Raw genomic sequence first — 22,115 nt, forward strand, 5'->3', positions numbered from 1 at the left:
TGCTCCTGGTACAAGTTTTCAAGTTTATAACATATTCCTTGGATTTTCATCTGACATATTTGTTATTTCAGTTAGTTGCTGTGGCCTTACATAGCCTTCTCCTGAATATGCAAATACTTTCCAGCCATATTCTGGCAATATAATTTAGTAGAAAAAACTGTAACTTTTAATCTCAACTGCAATTTTATATTCACATTTAGCAATGAATTAACATGATACTTTTCCTACTATCTAGCTACAAAACTAAACATTTCACCTTTGCAGTAGAAAATATTCAAAATAATATATTCAGAGTAATGGAAAATAAAATAATTTCAGGGTGGTTACAAGAATCCCTAAAGCTTTCTGGGGCAAATGTGCAAGTGGAATTCTCTTTTAGCTGAGAGTTTATAAACACTCTGCTGTTTGTATCACAGGATCTCCCAGTGAACTGCCCCCAATAAAAATCCTACTGTAAAAGGCAGAACAGACATTGCCCATCGTCCTCTTCTTCACTTGAACAGTATATAAGGCTTCTTTTTTTGGTTGTTATTGCCAGAAGCTGGAATAATTTGATTTGATGGCATCACAGGAGTTTCTCAGGTTCTTATGGAATCATTCGGGTCTAAAATGATCCAGCTCAGAAGAAAAATCTGATCCTCAGACTTTTCTTGTTCTATTTTTATCACCAACTTGCTGTGTAAGGAATTTATCAGCAACCTGTCCCATTTTCTCCTTATTTGATAAAGGAATATCTTGACGTGTTCACAGGAACAAGTAGAGGGAGATAAAAAATAGCACAAAATGCAAAAAACTTACTCAGCTGGATGATGTTTTTCCAGTTTTGTCATAAACTTCATTATGCACAGCTGATTTCTCTAAGGATATATATTCCAGCTAATTTGAGATCTTGCCCAAATGTTCAGTGCTGTAATTTAAGTTTCTGTTAGGGACAGGAGAAAAACAAAAAAGAAATGTACACAAAGTAGTTACCTAAATGAGCAGATATGACAACAACACTTCTTTTTGATATAGTAACTTTAGAAAAAAACTGTTAAAACTCCATTCTCGTGCAATTCAAGAGATGGAATTGAAAATAGTTCTCTTATGGGGTTGGCTCCTCTCAATTTGTATTACTGCTTAAATCAGTCTCTTTTTTTTGGTTGAAAAGTGGGACATCCTTCCTGTTTTCTGCTTTTAACTTTTTAACTTTAAAAAGCTGAAAATCATCCTTCTTTCAAGCACCTCATAAAAAAGGTGAGAGAAACAAATCACTGTTTTTCTTCAGAATGAGTCAATTGAGAGAGAAAGACTAAAAAATCCTCAATCCTCTTATCTGCCATAAGTGGGTAACAAGATCAAACTAAACAACATGACCCAGGAGGGTCCTGGGGAATAAATTCCGGTCAGCACATGTGTGAATCCAGGAGGTAAAGAGGGCTGAGAAGAATGCAGGGCCACAATTTTCCCAAAACAATAAAAGCTTTGTTGGCCGGGAGGTGGGTTCTCTGTTGCCTACCAAAGCTTTCTTTGACGGGCTTCCTTTTAGGAAATATGGCTGCTATACCAGAGGTTTCTTGTGCTGCATTAATGACTGTTTAGTTCTCCCATTAAGTACTTGAAAAGTGAAACTGGGTGGGTGGGGGGGGGGAAATAAAGGGAGATAGGTGAACAAGATCAATGACTTTTAATTTTCCCTGGTGTGTCTTTGGATAAAAAATTAAATCTCCTGGAACTGAATTTGTTAAAATAGAAATTGATACTGCTATTCTTCATCCAGTGAGACTTTATTTACTACAAGAGTAGAAAATCTATTTCTTCCTATTATGGCAAGAGTTTCATTTTTAGCCTTATTTCCTAAAGGACCAATAGTCATCTCTTCCTTCATCCCCCACTCCTCTCCTTCATGATTTGAATACACTGAGTAGGTCCAGCCCAGCTGGCAGAAAGAGCCTGAGAGACAATCACCTACTGGGGATGCCACAGGAGGAGGTGGCTGGGTGAAGTCACTGAGAGCACTCCTTTGAAGAAGGGGCTCTATGGAGAGTTCAGATCCTTTCCTACTGTCAAATAACCAGCACAAACAGAGGTGTTAGGAAGAATTCAGCTGCAATTGGATGTTGTAATTCTCTGGGGAATGGTTTCTCCCCCCAAGACCCCTAATGCCTGTAACCGTATGGTTTGACCTTTCCTTCCTTTCTTGACCTAATTGGCTGAGTGCCAGCCATCCTCCCAGAGTGGGAGAGTACATAAGACCCCTGTATTTCTTTGTGCTCTCTCTTGGCCCCTGGAACCCTTGAGAATAAACGCCTTGGAATAATCCTGGGGTAAGAGCCTCTTTTGGGAATCTTTTGTCCTGTCCCTCTGAGAAATCCCTCCAAAGCCTCTCAAGAGCTAGTCCCAGGGAGGGGCTGCGGGGGGATATTCTCAATTGGAGGCACCCACGAGGTGCAGGGCCAGAGCTCTCCCTCTGTCACTGCTGCTCCAGGGTAGCCCCTGTGATCTTTAGCCAGTGCTGTGCAGGTGCTTGGTGTTTTCACAGTTCACAAAGCTTCCTGCTGTCTCTTTCTGTCAGCCTTGTTTTGGACAGGTGGCTCTGTTCTGTCCTGGCAGCAAGGAAAGGGGAATGAGAATATCTTTGCTCCCCAGTGCAGCGGCATGAAATGAACACCACTGCCCTGCTCTCCACTGCACGGAAGCTGCAGGGGCTGAATCCCTCCAGCCAGAGTTGGATAAAAAGCTGGACAACCTTGTCCAGTTATTCCCCAAGCCAAAAAAGGAAATAAGTCTGTTGTAAAGGAATAAAATTCTCCAAGATGAGTGCCTGGAAAGGAATAAACTAATAAAAGTGTCTACCCTGAGGAAGAATACTTATCATTTCTGAGGCTAAAATTCTTTCTATGCTTTAAAGGATGGGGCATTTTGAAAACCACTTAAGCTAAATTGTCTGGTTTATAATACAAGATGCTAAATCCCATCCTCCTCACAAATTAACTCCATGCCCTGAAATATGTGAAGTAGTTAGTTTTTGAGTTGGGTCTTGTTAGGTCAATAATCAAATAATATCTTCATATCTTTTCTTCATGTTTCAGAATAATTATGCTTATAAACATAAATATTAATTTCTGCTCAATATGTATGTGCTTTTGAGTCCCTAGGTGTGAATAAAATTATCTAATTGCAGAAGCTAAAATATTAATTAACTTCTGTCAGATAATTTTTAGCTGAGTGCATTACAAGTCAGATATGTGCCAGCAGGAGGGTTTTCTGCAGAGCTATGTAATGCTCTTCGAAGTTCGCCTCTGGCCAGGAGGATATCACAAAGTACAGCTGCTGGCATAAAGGAAGAGAAATAGAAAAGGGCTTTGTGGGGCAAGAAAGACTTTACATTACTGTACCAGATATGTTTTGTGAAGTTAATTCTACTTCCCTAACAACCTGATTAGTATCTTAAAAGCAGTAATTTTCAAAATCATTACAAGTTGAGCAACAGTAAGATAATAATATTTATGGGATGATAAATTGGTGCTGTTGTAAAAATTATGTTATGTGGGGTTTGCTCCTTTCTGTCATTACCCGAAATCTCCAGAAACTTTGCACACTATGGAGAACAGCAAGTAGAACAGTGGACATGACTGTGAGCACTCACTTGCTTCTTAGCAACAGATTAACATGCTAAAGTCAGTTTTGGGAGTGTTTCCTGAAATTACAGGAAATAAAACCTACAGGTTTTACCTACAGGAGGGAGCCACCCCAGCCAGTGTCAGGTCTCGGTGTTACTGCTCTCTGATATTTGACTTACATTGCTGTACTTTGTCTTTATAGAAATACACAACTTATTCATTTGCTAATAAGCAATGCATCTACATAATTAATAGCCCCAGTGTGTGTTTTGTCTCTCTCTTTCCTGAGTCCAGCTTCCCGAACAGAAAAAACTCGTGGAGGAATCCTACAAATTCAGGCACTTCATAACCTCTGTTTTCGAACTCCTGAGGCTCTTGTCTGAAGCTCCACAGGATCCTCCCAAAACCTAACTCCCAATATGTTCATCCTGGCTGAGTGTTTTAACTCTCAGAACAGCCAGAAGGTGTTTGTGACTTGGTAAACACAGCACAGGCCAGGCAGCACATCCCAATCCCACACCACTCCGTCTGCTCCGTGCTTGGCAGTCATGCCCACGTTTGTTACAGCTGACTCATCTTTAAGCAAGATTCATTGATATATCATTTATCTGCTTTTTCTGCTGGAAGAAACATTAAAGAAAAAATAGATTCCTGTGCCATATGTAATCCAAAAATAGAATAGTTTAAGACAGGAGTTTTAAGGAGAACATCTGCTAGCCTAGCTTGGTTTTGGTTTTTTCCTTTCTTAAATACGCTAACAACAATGGCTACCTGATTTCAAATTGAGATGCACCATGAGTATCAGGCTGTTCATCCATTTGGACCAGTAGTCATTATTTAGCTCTATTATTCTGTTCACAAAAGGCTTTGAATTTTTTTTCCATGAACTTTTTTGCTCAAATCTATACTTGCCATTACCTAAGTTTTGTTTACATTTGACTGCTTGTGTGTGGTGGCATCCAGCTTGTTAATTGAGTCAGGTCACAGCGTTTCTGATTTCTGACTAAATGCCCCGAAGTTTTTAAACAAGGAGTTAGTGGTGAATTAGCAAACACTCTGACTCCCCCAGGAATATCTTTCTTTGCATGAGAATATATTCATACAGTAACAGCCACTCCCCAACCATTTGTGCAAACAAAACATGTTTTCTTGAATATTCATGAACAACACAGGGCACAAACAGGGCTGAAGCAAACAGCTGCTCAGAATTCATGAACCCGTTCTGTAAACAGAGTTTGGCAGTATTTGACCAGCTCTAGGTATTGCTGTCAGACAGGAGCACAAACGAGCTGAAATGTCGACAGTAGTAACAGCAGATTAAAAAATAAAAGTAATCAACGATGCATTTACATGCCCACTAAATCTTACTGTGTATAAAGGCCAACGATGATTATGAGCCTAATTCCACTTTTTTTTGTCACTGTGATGATGAAATGCAGTAACAAAATAACACATCTCATTGGGAGCCTTTTCTCAGGCTGCTTGGCTGTCTCATCTCTTCAAGTATTTCCTTCATTATCTTATTTCCATCCTACAGTCTTGATTGTTGGGATAAATTTGTTGCTTGAAAATGGCTCCTTTATTAAATATTCTGCTTGATTTCTTGGTCCTTTTCCACCACTGGTGTCCGTTTTTTACAGCAATGAGCAGAATGATGCCCCAGGACTGGAAGTAGAGCAGAAATCACCTTTTTAGGTTGTGCTGTCTCATCTGCCTCTTGTTCAGCTCCCCAGGATGGTGCTGCTCTGCTCAGAAATGCCAGCATTTCAGCTGGAGACAAAACTTCCCAGGTTGGTGAAAAAAGTGGCAAGGAAAAACAAGCCTGTGAGGGCTATGATGATTAAAAAGGCAGACAAGTTTTGAAGAGTAAACTGGAAACTATCCTCAATTAATTCTTGAACTGCTGACTTCCCAAACTAATTTAGCCATTCATCCATGAAGCTGAAAGGACTTGGTTGCTGTTTATGTCTAGGAGAGTTGTGGAAGCTCCTTTTTGTTGTTTTTTGGGGGTTTTTTTTGGTTGTTTGTTGGGGGATTTTTTGGGGGGGTTTTTTAATCTGCATGTAATCACTGCCTGCTGTGGGGTTTTTGCATGCAAAAGTGCAAATTAAAAGTGTTTTCTGTGATTTCTGGAGCTGCAAGTGAAAATCTCTGAGAGAGAAATTAAGTCCATTGCCCTAAACTGAGCAGATCCTAATTTCTCTGGTGCTTTACAAACAAAAATGAAATGCAGTGTTGTTACCTGTGGGTGTGTCATGATTCAATTGGTGTGATGCTGACTTAATAATGGGAAGGTCTGTATTTTAATAATTGTTCCACAACCAATTTGCTGTGTTGGCTTTTGCAAACTGTGGTTGCCCCATACACAAAAATAGAGAAAGAGAACTGTAATTTTTTTTTTTTTAATTCACACAAAGCTAAATTAATCATAAAGTTCTTTGTGTGTATTTTCCAATATAAGCGAAAGACAAGGCACTGCATGAATCTCACTTGTGACCCTCTGGGGCTTTTTCCTCCCTTTCAATCCTCCAAAGTAACCAGTGTTAAACAGGACAATTCTTTCTCCATCCTCACGGTTGACTTCCTGTGGAGCACCCCACATTTTTTATTATTACTCAGTTACCCTGCACCAATATTATGACACCAAAGCAGATGCAAGCACTAACAAGGTAGAGATTTGTATAAAATAATGCAATTAAGTTGCTTCTGCTCATGCAGTTTGCCACATTAAGTAAACAGTCATGGGAGTTATTCAGAAGAAGGTGGAATACATTTGGAAAAAATTGCATATTTGCATAATGCAGTGAATTTCTCAGCTTTTGTGCCCCGCTGAATGTAGATGAGATACTCATTTAAGGAGTTTACAATTCTGCATCCATTCCAACATCTGTTTATAATAAATAGCTGTGACTAGTCTGAAACGAGGAAGGTGATCTCCACAGCCTTTGGGCATTAACTGCTGCGAGCAGAGACATTTTTAGCCTACCCTGTTTATACTGAAATAAGATGTTTGCCATGGAAACCTACATGTTACAATAAACCACCACTTTCCACAGGGCAGGGAAGCTTTGCAGTGAGTACCAGGAATGTATCAGCCGGTGTTTTTGTCTGAAATTACCTGTTCTAAGTAGGGTTTCTTAATATTTCTGATTGATTTGATAAGGATTGTTCTGACCACTCAGTTTGTGAGGAGAATGGGAACTCCCATCTGCAAAGCATTAGCTTCCTTTTAATCCTCTTTTCCCTCCAAATTCCTTTTTTTTTCTGTTAAGGAAAAGCCTGAAAGATGTTTTGAAACAGGTGGATCTGTTTCTTATGGACAGCAGGGAACAGTTTTGCATTTTATTTTGGTTTGCCATGAGCTGATGTATAACTGAGTATTAAAAAGTACAAAATTATTGAAATTTTTTTAATTTGAGAAATATGAACGTGAATTGTTTTGCCCTTATGCTCCTTTTGCTCTCTTATTGAAAAATAATCTAGTGAATTTCACATAATTCTCTTTCTTTCCCTTTCACTTTATGTAACGGAAAATCCAACTTCTGGAGGGCAAGGGGCACTTATCAAAAGAATATAATAAAGATTGAAACAATGGGAGCATGATTTTCTTCTTTCTCTTTCCCTCACCTCCCTCCCCACTGCTGATTTTTTGTCTGTAGCTGTCTGAGCAAGTCAGTCTTTGGAACATACCCGAGTGGGTCTCTTGTTCTGGCGTCCTGTGGATATTGTGCAGCCCCACAGCCTGTTTTGGGAGCTGTGTAAAGGACCCCCATGCTGGGATTCCATCCCCTCCTGCACCCAGGTGACTTTTCCTGAGCTGCTCTGCCACAGGACTCTGTGACAGGATGTGATGGGGTTGAGTGAACAGTGTGCAGGTAACCTCCTTTGTCAGAGATGGAACAGGACACCTGAACCCAGCCCCTCTGAGATCACAGAACCAGGTGAGGCACAAAGACACGCACTGATACTTTCTTCTACTCACTCCTCTTTCTGCTGGCTTACATATCACTTTTGAAATAGTTTCTTTCAAAAAGTATTTCAGTGCATGAAGAGCTCTGCTGCAGCCAAAACAGATGAATAAATTAAAGCCATAACTCTTATAGAAAGCAGTTGAATAACCAGTGTGGCAGACACTGCTGATGTTAAACCTGCTTTGAAGTCTGTTATGTAGTTAAACTGAAATTTCACATTAAAAATATGTTATTTCCATTTGCACATGCTAGCCCAGCTTTTGTTAACAGCACTGGAAGATTAGATGTAAATGATCTGAGGCCAGTAATATAAATGCAACAGTCTGAAGACATCTCCCAAAGAGGCTATTACAAGACTGGGGGAAAAAGAAAAGAATTCAAATTCCCAACCATGTTCCAATCATGCAAAGCATATTTCCAGATGCCAAAACAATCCCAGCCAGCAAAAGTGAAACTCATTTGCTCAAGCTTCCCATTTGCTGAGCTTGCCTAATAAGACACTTGAGACCTAAGTTTACATTTTTACAATGAAAATTGGATGGAATGATGCAAAGTCCTTCTTGATGTCTCTTCCCTTGATGTTTCTGCTTCTCTAACTTTGGGTTGTTTAACTACAACATCTGCATCTTCCCCAGACTTGGGGCTGCACTGCTGTTCTGATTACTGCTGGGGGGGGAATAATTCTAGGACTTTAAGAGAATAATGGATAATGTATGGAATCTATCCTGCTGATTTCCCATTTCAAATCTTGGACCTGAGTTGGGTAAGACAGATGTGGCTGGATTTGTTGCCCGTCCTTTACCTTTAGGTTAAAACTTCTACTTAGGCCTGGAGTCAGATCTTGGATGAGGTATTTGGTTTTAGGCATCTGGATTTAACCTGGGTTTAGAATTTAGTCCTCACAGTGTGCGATTTACACTGTGCCTGTGTGGAGGCAGAGACCTCCAGGTTTTGGAGGGGGTGTTTTTATTGCAGACAGGCTGATCAGCAGCTGAAAGGGAAGTAGGGTACAGCCTGTTCTCTGGGGATAATTGTGTTAGCAGTTACACTATTTTTCTCCAAAGCATTATAGAAACATCAATTTTTTTCCACAAAGTACAGTCAAGATGAGCAGGGCCCTGGGTCATCTTTTGGCAAAAATTAATCTTATTTTAACTCTGGGCAACTCGTAGTGACTTTTTCTTTCGCTGCCATGAAAAGCTCAAATAATCATACTTCTATTTGGAATTAGACCTCCTCTATTCTTTTCTGCCTTATCAGTCACCACTTTCTAGATACTCAAACAAGAGTTCCCATTCTGAAAAGTGTTCTCCATTCTGAAAACAGGTTTGATTTTCTGCAGTGTTTCCTGCTTTTTAAGGCAAACCAGAATTTTGACCACTTATGAACCACACACCAGATTCTTCATCTGAGACCAATCACATGTGAAAAACAGTACACACCTAATTTTTCTTTCAGTGGTTACAGTAAGGAATAAAGAATTATTTTATTAAATATAATTCAAATAATCGACATCTTCGGCAAGTGATAATTAAATGTGCTATTAGGAATGAAAATTAAAATGGAGAAATAAGAGCATATTTTAAAAAATAAAAGATCCAGCTGAGGCCGTTATGATCTGGTTTTGAAAGGTCTTCATCGATTAAGCACTTTTGGGCTTCACTGAGAGCCCTGGTCCACCAGTACTTCTGATAATCAAACCACTACTGCTTTTGACTTTTAAGCAACTGTCAGATGTTTTTTTTCTGGATCATATTAAAAGGAAAAAAAACCCTGGAGGAATTTCTCTCAATGATTTTTGTTTCATTTGAAAAATCTTTGCCTCTCTGTTTTACTCTAGCTTTAAATACCTTAAGTCACCTCTTTTATTGGCTATTTGCTTTTTTAAAGGTGAAATCTGATTTTGAAGCACCTAATTAAATTCAAATTTCTTATGTGTGAATTACTGGGATTTTTAGACTACATTTTTGTTTCTTTTTTTCATATTTTTCAGTGCACTTTCATTATCAGTGCACCTTTTTCCATTTTGGGGGCTGGATTGGTTTCTAGCCCCACTCTATCACTTAAAAAAGTTTTAAAACCAGAAGAAACAGCACAATTTTCAATAAATACCTTGATTAAAATCCTGAAATGAAAGTTACTTGCATACTTTATGAGGCCTTTGAATAGCATCAGATGAATAGCCCAGTGATTGATTCTGATCACAAACCACATATTAAAGAGTTTTTCAGCACTCTGGAACTCATGCAGCCTTTCACGGGGGCTGTGTGTGTCTGTTGCCTGAAATGTTCATAAAGTCAGGCCTTGCAAGCATGGCTGGCCTGAATACAAAGGAGTAGACCACAAAAAGATGTGACTGTTCGGGTCAAACTGATTTTATACTGTACCACTGTGAATGTGGCCTCACAAAGGATAGAGGCAAAACAGAGGGATTCTGTCCAAAATTCATTGGAAACACATCTCGTGTCCCTGTCTGAAAACCCAAAGCTGTGTCATTGAACTGGTGTCTGTGCCATGTCCGTCAGTCCCCTAAAAACCAGACTGCCAACAAGGATGGATGCCCATTCCTATAAAGCTCCTTTTTGTTATAGCTGTCATTTTACCCAAAGTGGTAAAACCTCACTTTGTTAGAGGAAATTATCTGGAAAGTGAAGATCACTGATCCCCAGTGGTTTGAAAGAAAAAGAGCTTGGGATTTTCAACAACTCGTACAAATGTTAGTGCCTGGCTCCCAGCCTTGGGCATCACACTTGTTCTGGACTTTTGAAAATGTCAGTCCCAATGCATTTATGCCTCTTCTTTTCCTGTTTGTCAAACTGAAAGAATTTCCACCTTTTAATTGTCAAGATGAGCTCAATCAAATAAATATGTGTGAAAATCCTTATTTACTGGGCTCTAACTGTATAATGCATCCATAATGTTTTAACAGTTAACATAAACCATAATGGTCACTCAGCTATTTTCAGAAAGCAATACTTTGCAGGAAGGTTTTCCATCTGATTAAACTGAAACATGGTTTAAGCATTAATTTGGTGCTGGCTGCAAAGCAGAGCAGCTGGTGTGGAGCATTTTGACAATATCCTCCCACGGCTGCTGCAAAGCTCCTGCTGACATTAAACCTCTTGATGCTCAGCAGAGATGTCACCACCAGCACTGGTCAAATACTAGGTGACTCCTGGTATAATTCCACACCAAACCAGGTGGGTAGAACTAAAGCAGTCAGAAAACTAGACACACCATTAAATGGCAAGGTGGCCTATCCTGTAAAGAGGATAAACGTCTCTCTGAAATGAGGCTTGACTCAAGCTCAGTGAGCTCATAGCAACAGAAAGAACTCCAGTTTGTGCTTTCTGGGATGTAATACTGCAGCTGGTGGACACTTGCAGTAGAATGTAGGAGGTGTCAGCAGAAAAAGTGTCCTGCTGAAATGTCTCCCTGATAGGACTACACTTGGAATGGGTCCTCCAGGAAAAGTGGGAATAGGTTCCCCTGACAGGAACGTTCCACCAACAGATGTCTGTTGCTCACTGAGTTGCTGCCTTATGGCTCCTTCATAGTTGGCACCTGGAAGAAGAGATTGATCTGACTTTAGTGTTTACTGAAAGATGAGATAAATCTTGACCTAGAAATGTCCTGTCTTTACTTTGACTGGATGGAGTTGGGGACTATTTCAGGTCTTACCATCCAGCTTCAAACAGTTATTTAACTTTTAAGACTGAAAAGGTATGGGGAAATTTTAGTTTCTACAGCACAGGCCAAATTAATTTTTCTATCAATATGTGGACATCAAGGGAAAGCAAATTACATAGTGAGAGAAACATCATTCTGACTTTCTCTGATTTCCTGTGACCATGAGTTAGACTGGAGGGTCCCAGAGCTCCTGGACTCTGGGACTGGACTCTTACTACAGCAAAATCTCTGGGAATTGTTTGCCTGGCTCAGGAGAAGAGAATATGATTTGCCTGTATAAGCAAAGAAAGAAAGAAAGAAATCTTAACTCATTGAAACCCTGACACTCAGTGGTGTTTCTCTGTGTGGCAGCTGAAGTAAGTGGAGGGGTGATTAAGCCTCTGCCACGGTGTTGCCATACACAGATCTCTGATTTCTGCCACTTACATCTCCTGTCACCATTCAAACCCTGAGGTGATTTTGTAGGGGAAACTTTTTCTTTAGCAGAAACAGCAAGAGTACCCCATTGCCTGGGTGTTTGTGGTACTGCTCCTGGGAAGTGACTGAGAGGCTGTCTCTGGATCTGTTGCTAATTCTATGTTAAGGAAGGAATCTGAGATTCCAAGACTGAGTGGGCAGATAATCAGATCTATGTTCAGTTTGGTATGTTTCATGCCAAAGGAAAAGAAAGGGGTTAACAATTAATTTTCTGTTCTGTCCACTCTTCAATGATGACACATAACTGATAACTTTCAAAACTTTTCTAATGTACAAATGTACATTCATATCTTTACTGACTGTTCATCCGTAGTGGATGAGAGTATGATATCTGAGCACATATTAAAACAGGTCCTAAACTTTTTTGTCTGTTTTGTTCGCTTTCTTCATTTTAATTTTCAGTGAGTCTTGCAGCTTTTATTTTTTCCTCCTTGGCATTTTAGTTGCAGTATTTATCAGCTTTAGCTAAGTGAAAGCAGTATATTGGGTAAAGAGATACATGAGCCATATTGATCTCCTACTTCTTTCCCTGTCAGTCCTGGGGGACGATGACAAAATTGTTGCAAAATCAAATGGCAATTTACAATTGTCTTTCCAGAGCATTTCTGCCTCAGTCTTGTCATGTGTAAAATGTCAGTGACATTTTTAAGTGTCCTGAGTGCCAGCTTTGAAGTTTCTCCTTTGATTTAGTTAAATTGAGCATCTCACACGATGTTTATATATCAAAAGTAAAACCAGCATCAATCTTTCTTTTACAAGTTAGTATGTGAGTCTTCATGAATGGTGTCACTGTTTCCTTCGCACAGGTTAGATGAGGGGCTGCTGAAAGGAAACATATCCATGCAAAGGATCTCCATCAAGGACAGTAATGTTAAAAGCAGTGGGCATTTGCTGTAAATGTCTTACAAAAAGTTTAAAAAATCGTAGAATTCCTCTATTAATCTATTGCTGGCAATAAAGATCCCAACCACTGCTGCTGGTACCAAGAGTGGTTGCTCTGTGACACATCATCATTCTAGGAAATGAACAGAAAGAAAATAAGAGATATGACATCAAATTTCTCTGAAATCAGATTTCCTGGAAGCAATACTTCTTCCTTGAAAAGATGAGAGTTTCCCTGGAGATGAAAAGACAGCACAGGAGAATGGTATGCCTGATTTTTTTTCCTTTAGAAGATAATGGCTCCCCTATAACTTGCACATTCCCTGTGGCAGACAGTAAAAAATAATTTACTGATTTGACTGCTCCTCATGTAGTTACTCCTTCCTTCCCATGAGATGGACCTGGTCACTGCAGTGATTATACAGTTATTTATTTCCTTTAAAGAAAAAAAAAATTTGAAAACTTACTAAGTGTATTTCTCAGGGGTTTATTTTCCACGTTTTTACAGCTCTGACTTTGTTGTGTTCCTGTGTCATCTGCAATGGGAGCTGGCTGGTTGGTGCAGGGAGCAGATGGACCTGGGTGTGCTCCTGCCAAGGACTGGGCATGTGCACCAGGCTCCGGTGTGGCCCAACCAGAACGGCAAAACAGCTACCTGTGGACGACTCCCGCATCTGTCCCAATAAGATCTGCCAACAGTCCTGTGATTTGGAGCAGGGTTTGTGTTGGAGCTCTTTGAATGCACACAAAGCTGGAGCAGCGACCCCTGAGTTTGGGGTGATTTACTCCAGTTTATGCTGCACAGAGCTGGGCTCAGAAAGGCACTAAAGGAGAGAGTGCTGGGGAAGCCAGGGCTGGTTTAGCGTGGTTTCAGAAATTCCTGGCTCTCTCAGGTGGTATGGGAGTATGAATGGGGAGTTTCAGGAGATTTCCAGGAGAACAGATGCAAAGGGAAGGTGCTTTATCAGCTACTGGCACAGGAGAGAGAGAGCAGAGGATTCCCAGCCACTGGTGGGAAGCAGTTTCTCCAGTCACATTCCTGGCATTTTTATATAAACTGGAGCACTTGCCAGCTTGGCTTTCACCTTCATGGGACTGTTTCAGACAGGTTTTTTTCCTTTTATAGGGCTTTTCTCTTAAGGAATAAACCAAAGTTGAAGAATTCCTTCTGGAAAGTATTTCCCCTCTCCATTTTATTAATCTAGCACTTGCTGTCTGGTATTTTTTTTCCTGTAACAAATAATCTCTAAAATTCTCTCAGACATTCTGAAACTGCTACAATAAGGGCATAGCTCCTGCCCTTTGGAAGAGACAAGAACCATTTCTGTCTGCAGCTGCATCTTGCCAGTGAAGTTAAAAATGCTTTGGAACCTTTTCCACAATAAAAGTTGAAATAATTGCGCTATTCTGGGGTTGGTTTTTTTTCCTTGTTGTTCTAGTGCTTTTACTCTCAAAGGCCAACTGGCATTTAGAATGATGAATGTTTTGCTTCCTCTTTCCTTCCCTAAAACACATGCCAACGTCTACTGGAGATTTCTGATATTACCAAAAATACATTTTCCTGATCAGTTTTCCATTCATTTTAAATAGTCCTTCCTGGGATATGTAAGAAATTATCAAAGCTCATGGCTTTTTTGGTTTGGTTTGGTTTGGTTTTGTGGTTTTGGGAGGGTTGGGGGGGTTGATTTTGGGGTGTTTTTTTCTGTTTTGTTATTTTGTGGGGTTTTTTATTATTATTTTGTGATGGTACTCAGTTCCTGTAAATTGGGATTAATAATTTGGGGTACAATAGAGTAACTATTGAGATCCATGGAACCCTATTCTGTGGCACAGCTCATACCACAGCAACACCATGGATTCAAACACTCTTCTGCTCTATGTCACACTTTTTTGGTTTCATATCTTTATGTTCAAGAGATTTAAGTAGTCATTCAGGTCCAAAGAGTGTGGGATGAGTTTCTTTAAACTGTTAAATTTCTACTCCCCTTTTATTTTGAAAAGAAATCTCAGATTATTGGGTATCAGTTTTCATTCCTACTTTGCTTATGTCCCCTGTCTCTGTAAATCTCCTGTCCTGGCTTTGACTTTAAATGGATGTAGGGTGACCATTACATCAGCCCATACTAAAGTAAGGGCAAGCTAAATGCACTGAAGCCACATCAATATGTTGGAGCTAATACAAACCACTTAGAGAAAAACAAAGTAACCTGAGGGTGCTAATAATTTTAGACTAAGAATGCATCAAGGAATGAAGGCTAATCCATTAAACCAGGATTGTTTTGCTATGATTCTAATGTAAATCAATGTCAGAAAAGTTAAATATATTAGCAGCAACTAAGCAGCTTTACCAAGATCGAGCCAAGGTTTGAGAGATGTCCTCCTCATTCTAGTGGGTTTGCAATTGTTTTTCTTATTCCTCATACAAAATTAATCAGTAGCACAGGAAATAATTTAGTTCTACACAAAAAATAAAAAAGCCAACTCTATTTGAGACTCCCCTGATGTCTGTACAGAAGTTATAGAAAACCCCTGAAACTAGGTAATTATGTACAAGAGGAAAAGTAGTCATGAAACAAGAATCAATTCTATTTCTTTCCTGACTGTTCTTTAAACTACTGGTGCAGGTCAAAGCTATAGGAAGGAGCATGACTTTTAAGCCAGAAATATTCTTTAGACTGTTGCTGTTTATTATGCAATACCTTTAACTGCTGGAGTGCATCTCACACAAAGAGCTGTCCCTGTGAGCCTCTCCCTTCCCCTTTGAAGGTGAGGCACCACCTGCCGTGGGAGTCTGAGCACCCAGGCTTCACTAGAACAGCTACTCCTTCCGTCTTCCTTTTTTTTCTTTAGGGAGAGATGCTTTCAAGAGGAAACCTTTATTTTGAATATTTTCTTTTATCAGAGAATTTCTAGCAGTTTCCCTTCAATCCTGATGCTGCAGCACATTCAGGCATAGCTGAGATGAGGTTCCAAACAGCCAGAGCCTTTGACTGGGCACAAAGGAAGAGGTTTCCTTGGCAACTGCAACACCAGAAAGGTCCCAAAGCAGCACTTCTACCTGCCTGAGATTTATTTTTAATTTAGGAGTTTGCACATTGGCTTTGTGTGGAGAATTGGGTTCTGTCTTCAGGCTTTATTCACAACACAAGTTACTCATAGGAATAATGTAGTTTTTGCATATGAATTCATTCTTTGGGCCGGCTTGCTGTTGACTTAAGGAGTGACAGAGGAAGCTGCAGTGCCATGTGGTGGGATTTGGGGAGGACAAACAGCACTTAGGCTACAAAAACCAAAGTGTTGCATGGGAGATAAAGATTCTGTCTAGAGAAGAATTAGTTTGCTCCTGTGTCTGTGATAGAAATTATGAGATCAAGGGAACTGCCAGATCAGCAGAGGTCTTTGGGGTTTACTAGATTTGTGAACTTTTAAGATGAAACAGGCAAGACAAGGCTATGGCATAAGGAAATAAAACCCCAGATGGTGTGACAATATTAACACAGGGCCAGACTTTAATCTGTAATTGCCCCAATTAACCCAGAGCCTGGGCTGTCACTCCTCAGCTTCACTTCTACGGTCTCAGAGGGATGGACACTTCATAAAGGGAGGCTCTCATGGACTTCTGGAGTCGCTCACAGCCACTCCAGGCAGTTTTTGGATGATCACTCTGGATTTAGAAGAGCTTGGCTCCTTTTACCCCCACACAGGGTGTGCCGCCTACACGGGGTCTGCCCAAAGGTCTTGGGAGCTGCTTCTCCAGAGAACAGGATAATAAATCCAACCCTGCTGCTGGTTACTGGGGGGGTTGTAGATTGCTATAAAACCTCTGATACCCAAAGGGCTGGGAAGACAAAGGGTGTTCCTCCAGCATGGGCAACATCTGGGGCCAGCAGAGCCCCCTGGTTGCACAGGGCTGGCACTGGAGGAAACTGGGGATAGTTCTCTGGCCTCAACATCCCCATGAGCAGCAGAGACATGAACTAAAAGATGTCATGAATTAAAGATGCAACAAATGACATAAAGAGCTGCAGCAATGAGGGGCAGGGGCAGCCTGAGGTACCCAGGACCTGAACTGAGGGAGAGGAGGTGAAGGAAATAATCCTGAACTTCGAATGTATATGAAACCAGAGCTTGGATGGGTAGAGCTCTGCCCATAGTTTTGAGGTAGGCCTATGGGCTGAAGGTGAAGCCCAAAGCGTTTCTTAAAAAGAAGACAGCTGTTCCTCGCAGGTACATCATTGCCTTTCCATATAACATTTTTAGCTTAATTTTGTATGACTCTTCTGCCAGGACAGGCCCACTCTGCTTTGGCTGGGGCTGTTGCTCTGGTGATACCTGTTTCTGCTGTGAGGTGTTTGTGTGCTCAACAGGGCAACTTTTATGCTAGTGTGGACTAAAGGTTACCAGGATATGTTGGGAGACAGAGCCACCATCATTTTATTCTGCATTTGGTGTCAGGCTCCTTCTCCACCTTGTTACATTTTGTTAAAGGTCTTTGCTATAGTGAATTGTCTGTCCCAAGGTTATTTTCCTTTCTAGATTGTGTGTCACCTTCAGATTTATCACTGTCCAATTTCATAACCAATCATGGAGTTTTTGCTGTTGTTTTATTGGGGTGAAGTTTTCACCTATGTAAGAAATGTGCCTTTGTGCACTGCCTGGATATCAGATCCTAAGTAAAGAGATTTTCAGTCACTGCTTTTAACATGGGAAAATGAAATCAGAAGTCGTGTTCCTCTGCTTTGACAAGACTGTATTTATTTCATAAATTTCGATCTAATGTGTCCCTTTTCATGAAGTACAGCTGGAGAGGGGCTGTGCTGTTTAGCTTTACATATTGCACTCAAAGCAGGCAAGTAACCCCCCCAGCAGCTCTTCTCAGGGCCACAGAGTTGCAGGTGCCAACCAAAGCACTGAAGGAGATAACTAAAACTAAGTCATGTGACTGTCCCTTTATCAGCTCAGTTCCCAGCAACCAATTAATATTTCCTGAGTGAGGAGACTCAGAGTGCAGTTCTGTGCTGAACACGGAGAAGAAAAATTCTTCCCAGCTGCAGCAGCTCTTTTGATCCCCCTTTGACAGAACTCTTTTAAGCTGACACTCTTTTCTCCCTGGCAGGGATGGATCCTGCTGAATGGAGGTGTGTCAGAGACTTTGTGACCTTGGTTTTGTTGCTATTGTGGCAGTAATTAAAATACTTGGCAACATAACTGGGTTTTAGTGACCGAAATAAAGTCAACCCCAGAAGCAGATTTTCAGACTCCATGTTTAGGTGTTGGTGGAGGGGAGGAGACATTTCTTCTTTTCCAAGCCTGTGCTTGGAGAATGATTCTAATGCCCAGGAGAAGTGCTCTGTCAATAGAGAAAAACAAAAAAAAAGAGGTTCTCAGGTGCATCAGGAGTAAGAGCTGTGTCTGCTCTCCAAAGCACTGACTTAATCAGCCTCCTCCTTCCTGGTCACCCTCATAAGCATTTATTATTTTCATATCGTGCTTCAGTAGAACTTGTGAGTCCTCGGGCTAAATACCAGCGTATGTAATCTCCATGTATTAATGTCCCTGTCTGGTTTCCATGTCACTAAAATACTGCCAGCCTGCTGGGTTGTTTGGTTATATATGTGTGTGTATGAAAGAATAAATCAAGACAATAAACTGAGTGACAGCAGTGTAAGGAGGAGACAGGGAATGCTCAGCCTGATGGGAGGGCCTGAGACACAGCCCAATAAATTAAAAGGACATGGAAGTGCCCCCATCAGCAGATCTGTGCACATGCTGCTGTGTATTTAACAGCTGCAGGGGCAGAAGGGGCTCTGTGCCACTGCTGCCCTGCCCAGGGTGACAGTCCCCAGCTGGAGTGCCCAAGTACAATTTCTCTGGCGCTTGGGCCCCCAGCTCCTCTCTGAGAGAAACTGATGGTGCCCTTTATCAGCCTTCCCTCCTGGGCTCACTGCAGGTACTCTCAGCTGCTTTGTTCTCTTGCTTGGACAACTCCTGTGGCACAGACCATCCTTCAGACTTTGTAATTTAGATAAAGGGACATATCATGTTGCTGGATGCTCAGCAGTCTTCAAAGGAAGCCACCACAGTAACGGTCACAACATCTCAGTATCAAGGGGACCTTCTTCATGGTGAGACACAAAAATGTTGGGCAGGAGTAATGAGCACAATGATTTGTGTATTTTTGGGGGGTTTTTTTCAGTGTTTGAGCGAACGATTCTCTCTGCTCAGTGAAAATCATGTACAAGGATTCTTGTGAAAACATTTGCTTTATATCGTGTACTCACAGCCCACTTGTTAGTGTCATGCAGCAGAGAGGCAGAAACAGCATATTTTTAAACCACAGAGAAAAAAAATTGTTGAATAATATTAAGCTTTTGAAAACAAATCTATTACATGGAAGCAAAAACCACTAAATCAATGCCGTGCACCTCTATTTAGTAATTTCTATTTTGTACTGATACAGAGATAAACATGATTTTAAAAGCCAACAGATGCATGAACATTGTGTGACAACCCAAAATAGCTGTATATTACAAAAAGATAATCAGCAGATCAATAAGCCTGTCTGAAATGGTTGTCTTGCAGCAGTATTGAATTTTAGTTTTTGCACCAGTCAGTGTTTTCTGAAGGGATGATTTTCCAGTAAAGCAGAGTCATGTCATGACCAGTTGCTGGGCCACTGCTTTTTAGAGCTGAGGAAGAAGAAACTAACAGATCAGATCTATCTCCTAATAATCAGGGTTCTTGATCTGAGTCCAGAGCTTATTCATAGGAGGCCAGGCTGTCTGAATGAAGAAATTATGCATTTCAAATGACCTTGGATCCAAACCATGCTTCCAGTGACCGTGGTGCACCCTGGCTTCAGCTGTGCTGAGCAGGAGCCACGCCATATGGTGCACAAGTCCTGTGCAGAGAAGGTGTCAGCTGATGAAAAAATATCACTTTTTAATTCTGACTCTAAGCAAAAGAAAACAGAGGGGAGGATGAAGTTTTCCAGCCCTGGCTTAATTGTTACACATTCTCCAAACCGGATCTTTTCTTCCCGTGTCTAGAAGGCATCAAGGGAGGCAGAGGAGAGATCAGCACATACTGATCACTCGACCTCGGTAGGAAATGCCTGGGCTGAAACCACAGGATCTGTCCATGCAATTCCACACCTGAAACAGTGCAGAGCAGATAGAAATCAAAGCAGTGTTGACTTTGAGTCTGCTTTCAACACTGATACCTAATTTGAAGAAACATCAGATGGGACAGAGGCCATTTGTCTGGGTCATTTTGTGGTCCCCACTTGCACAATTCTGTGCTCTGAGAAAGATATGCATGGGAGCGTCCATCAGCTGGGATGCTGCCACAGCAAGGAGAGCTCAGAAAACATCGAAGTGGGGACAGAGGGAGGAAGATGGCTTTGGTACAGCCCAGAGGAGGTTTTGAATGTCTAGGAATAATTAAAATTAATACAAAATATGCATGTAAAAACAAATACTTTTCTAGAAATTGCATTAAAGTGTGGAATTTCGGGTAGTTACAAACACCAAAAGAAGTAGCTGGGAGCTTATGAGGCCTTTGTTTTATGGCAGTAGAAATTGAAAAGGGAGTTCAACATAAATTGAGAAAGGACATTTAATTAGTAGAAATCTGACTAGAAACAAATCATTCCAACTAATGTATTTTAGATTTCCTACTCGGAGACATCAACTATCACTGAAATTTCATTGAACATGACTAGTTTAATTATTTTGTCCTTAATGAAGAGTGTTAATTAACTTGGCTATGATAAATATGCATCTTAATATCATTTGGAATCCCTACAGGTCCTAATTATTCTTAAAGACCGAGGTGTAGACCTTGCTATAATAATTACTTTTTAAAGTAAAGATTTCTTCAAGGATACTAGCAGTTCCAAAGGTGAGTAGTTTTTGGTTTTTTCTTCTGAAAAAAGAGGAGGCAATTTTTGATCAAAATCTGAGGTGAAATTATGAGGGCTCTGAAAATAACCTTGAAGTGTGTATCTTGCTTCCAGCCATGGGTTCTGCCTATGAATTGAAGCCAAATGAAAATCTGCAAAGGGGGATTGGTTAACTGCTAACCATTGTAGCAGCTTTGAATATGTAATCAGTGCATGTGTGAGAATAGCATTCCTTACACTTGAAGGGGAAAAGCGAGGATTTGGCAAACCCTCTTAAGCATCCATCAGGGCTTAATTTTGGGGCCATTGTCTTGTAATCACTGTGGAGTGAAGACTTTCCTTTAAAATCATTGTGCCCTTTCTGGAAACTTGGAGTTCATGATTTCCCTGACTGTTGGCTGGATCTGTGACTCTCTTATGACTTAGAGAGGAAAAAAAGGAAAAGAGCTTGCTCTGAAAACTTTTTATTTTAATCATCTCTCTTTGCATTTACTACCTAGAAAACTTTTACTAGAACAACCCTTTTTCTTTCCGAATAGATGGACTATTGATACTGTTGGTTAATCTGTTCTACAGTTTCCTTTCTTGGCTTCTTGACAATAAATCATAAATTAGAGTAGATGTAATAATGGAGTCAAAGTGTACTAATTAAAAACTGAGTTCATATAGGTGTGCAAAGGTGTTTCATGGATTTGCTTGGGTCTTTTGTTACTGAAATCTTTGTGTCAGGACATGCTACTTTGTAATCCTTGACCCTGTCAGCTAATCAAACAAAAGCATGCTCACCTTCTAATTACCAAAATAATTTCCTCTGTGGATGCAGATGTTCCTGTAAATCTAAGATAAACATTAATTCAATTCAAGAGCAATTCAAGTTTCTGAAATTCACTTTGGAATACCAATATGCCACAGTATTAAGCATTTAAAGAACTGTTACTCAATCGCTCAAATATTTCATGGTAGGTTAGGGGTTTTGTGGGGTTTTTTTGTTTGTTTGTTTGTTTGTTGATAGTAAAAAGGATGTTTTGCATAAATTCTAGTATTGTTACTAAAAAGAGTACTGCAGCCACGTTGTGGCCAGGAAATACTCTCTGTCTTCAAATGAGATAATTATAGGCTGAAAATATAAGATAAGCCTGATCTTTTTTCATCTACGATCTTTCACTGGAGCCTCTTAAAATTGCAATAATACAAGGGACATGAAAAGCAAAAAGGATATAAGTGCCTCAGCTTACAATGGTAATAAGCACAACAGTTTTCTGGAGTAGCAGTAAATCAAATGTACTGTAGCTATAAAAAGCCCATAAGACATTTGGATGTGATCCTGGACTGTTCCTGCAACAGAGGTGCTGTGCATACAAATGAGAACCTATCCATGTCATGTTACGGGGAGCTCTGCATTATTGAAGCTGGAAGGTTGATTATAGGAAGTTGTTTCTGGAAAACTACTGAAGCTGAGCTTCCTTCTCTTGGCACCAATATAGGGCAATTACATTTGGGACAACATCAATATCAGTTAAATAGAGGAAATTCAATAAGGAAGGCATATGGAATCATTAAGACTATAAATTATATTAAATTCTGCAGATT

This window comes from Chamaea fasciata, unplaced genomic scaffold (assembly GCF_029207755.1).
Source record: "Chamaea fasciata isolate MVZ Bird 193981 ecotype frontalis unplaced genomic scaffold, bChaFas1.0.hap1 SCAF_19, whole genome shotgun sequence".
Taxonomy (NCBI): Eukaryota; Metazoa; Chordata; class Aves; order Passeriformes; family Sylviidae; genus Chamaea; species Chamaea fasciata.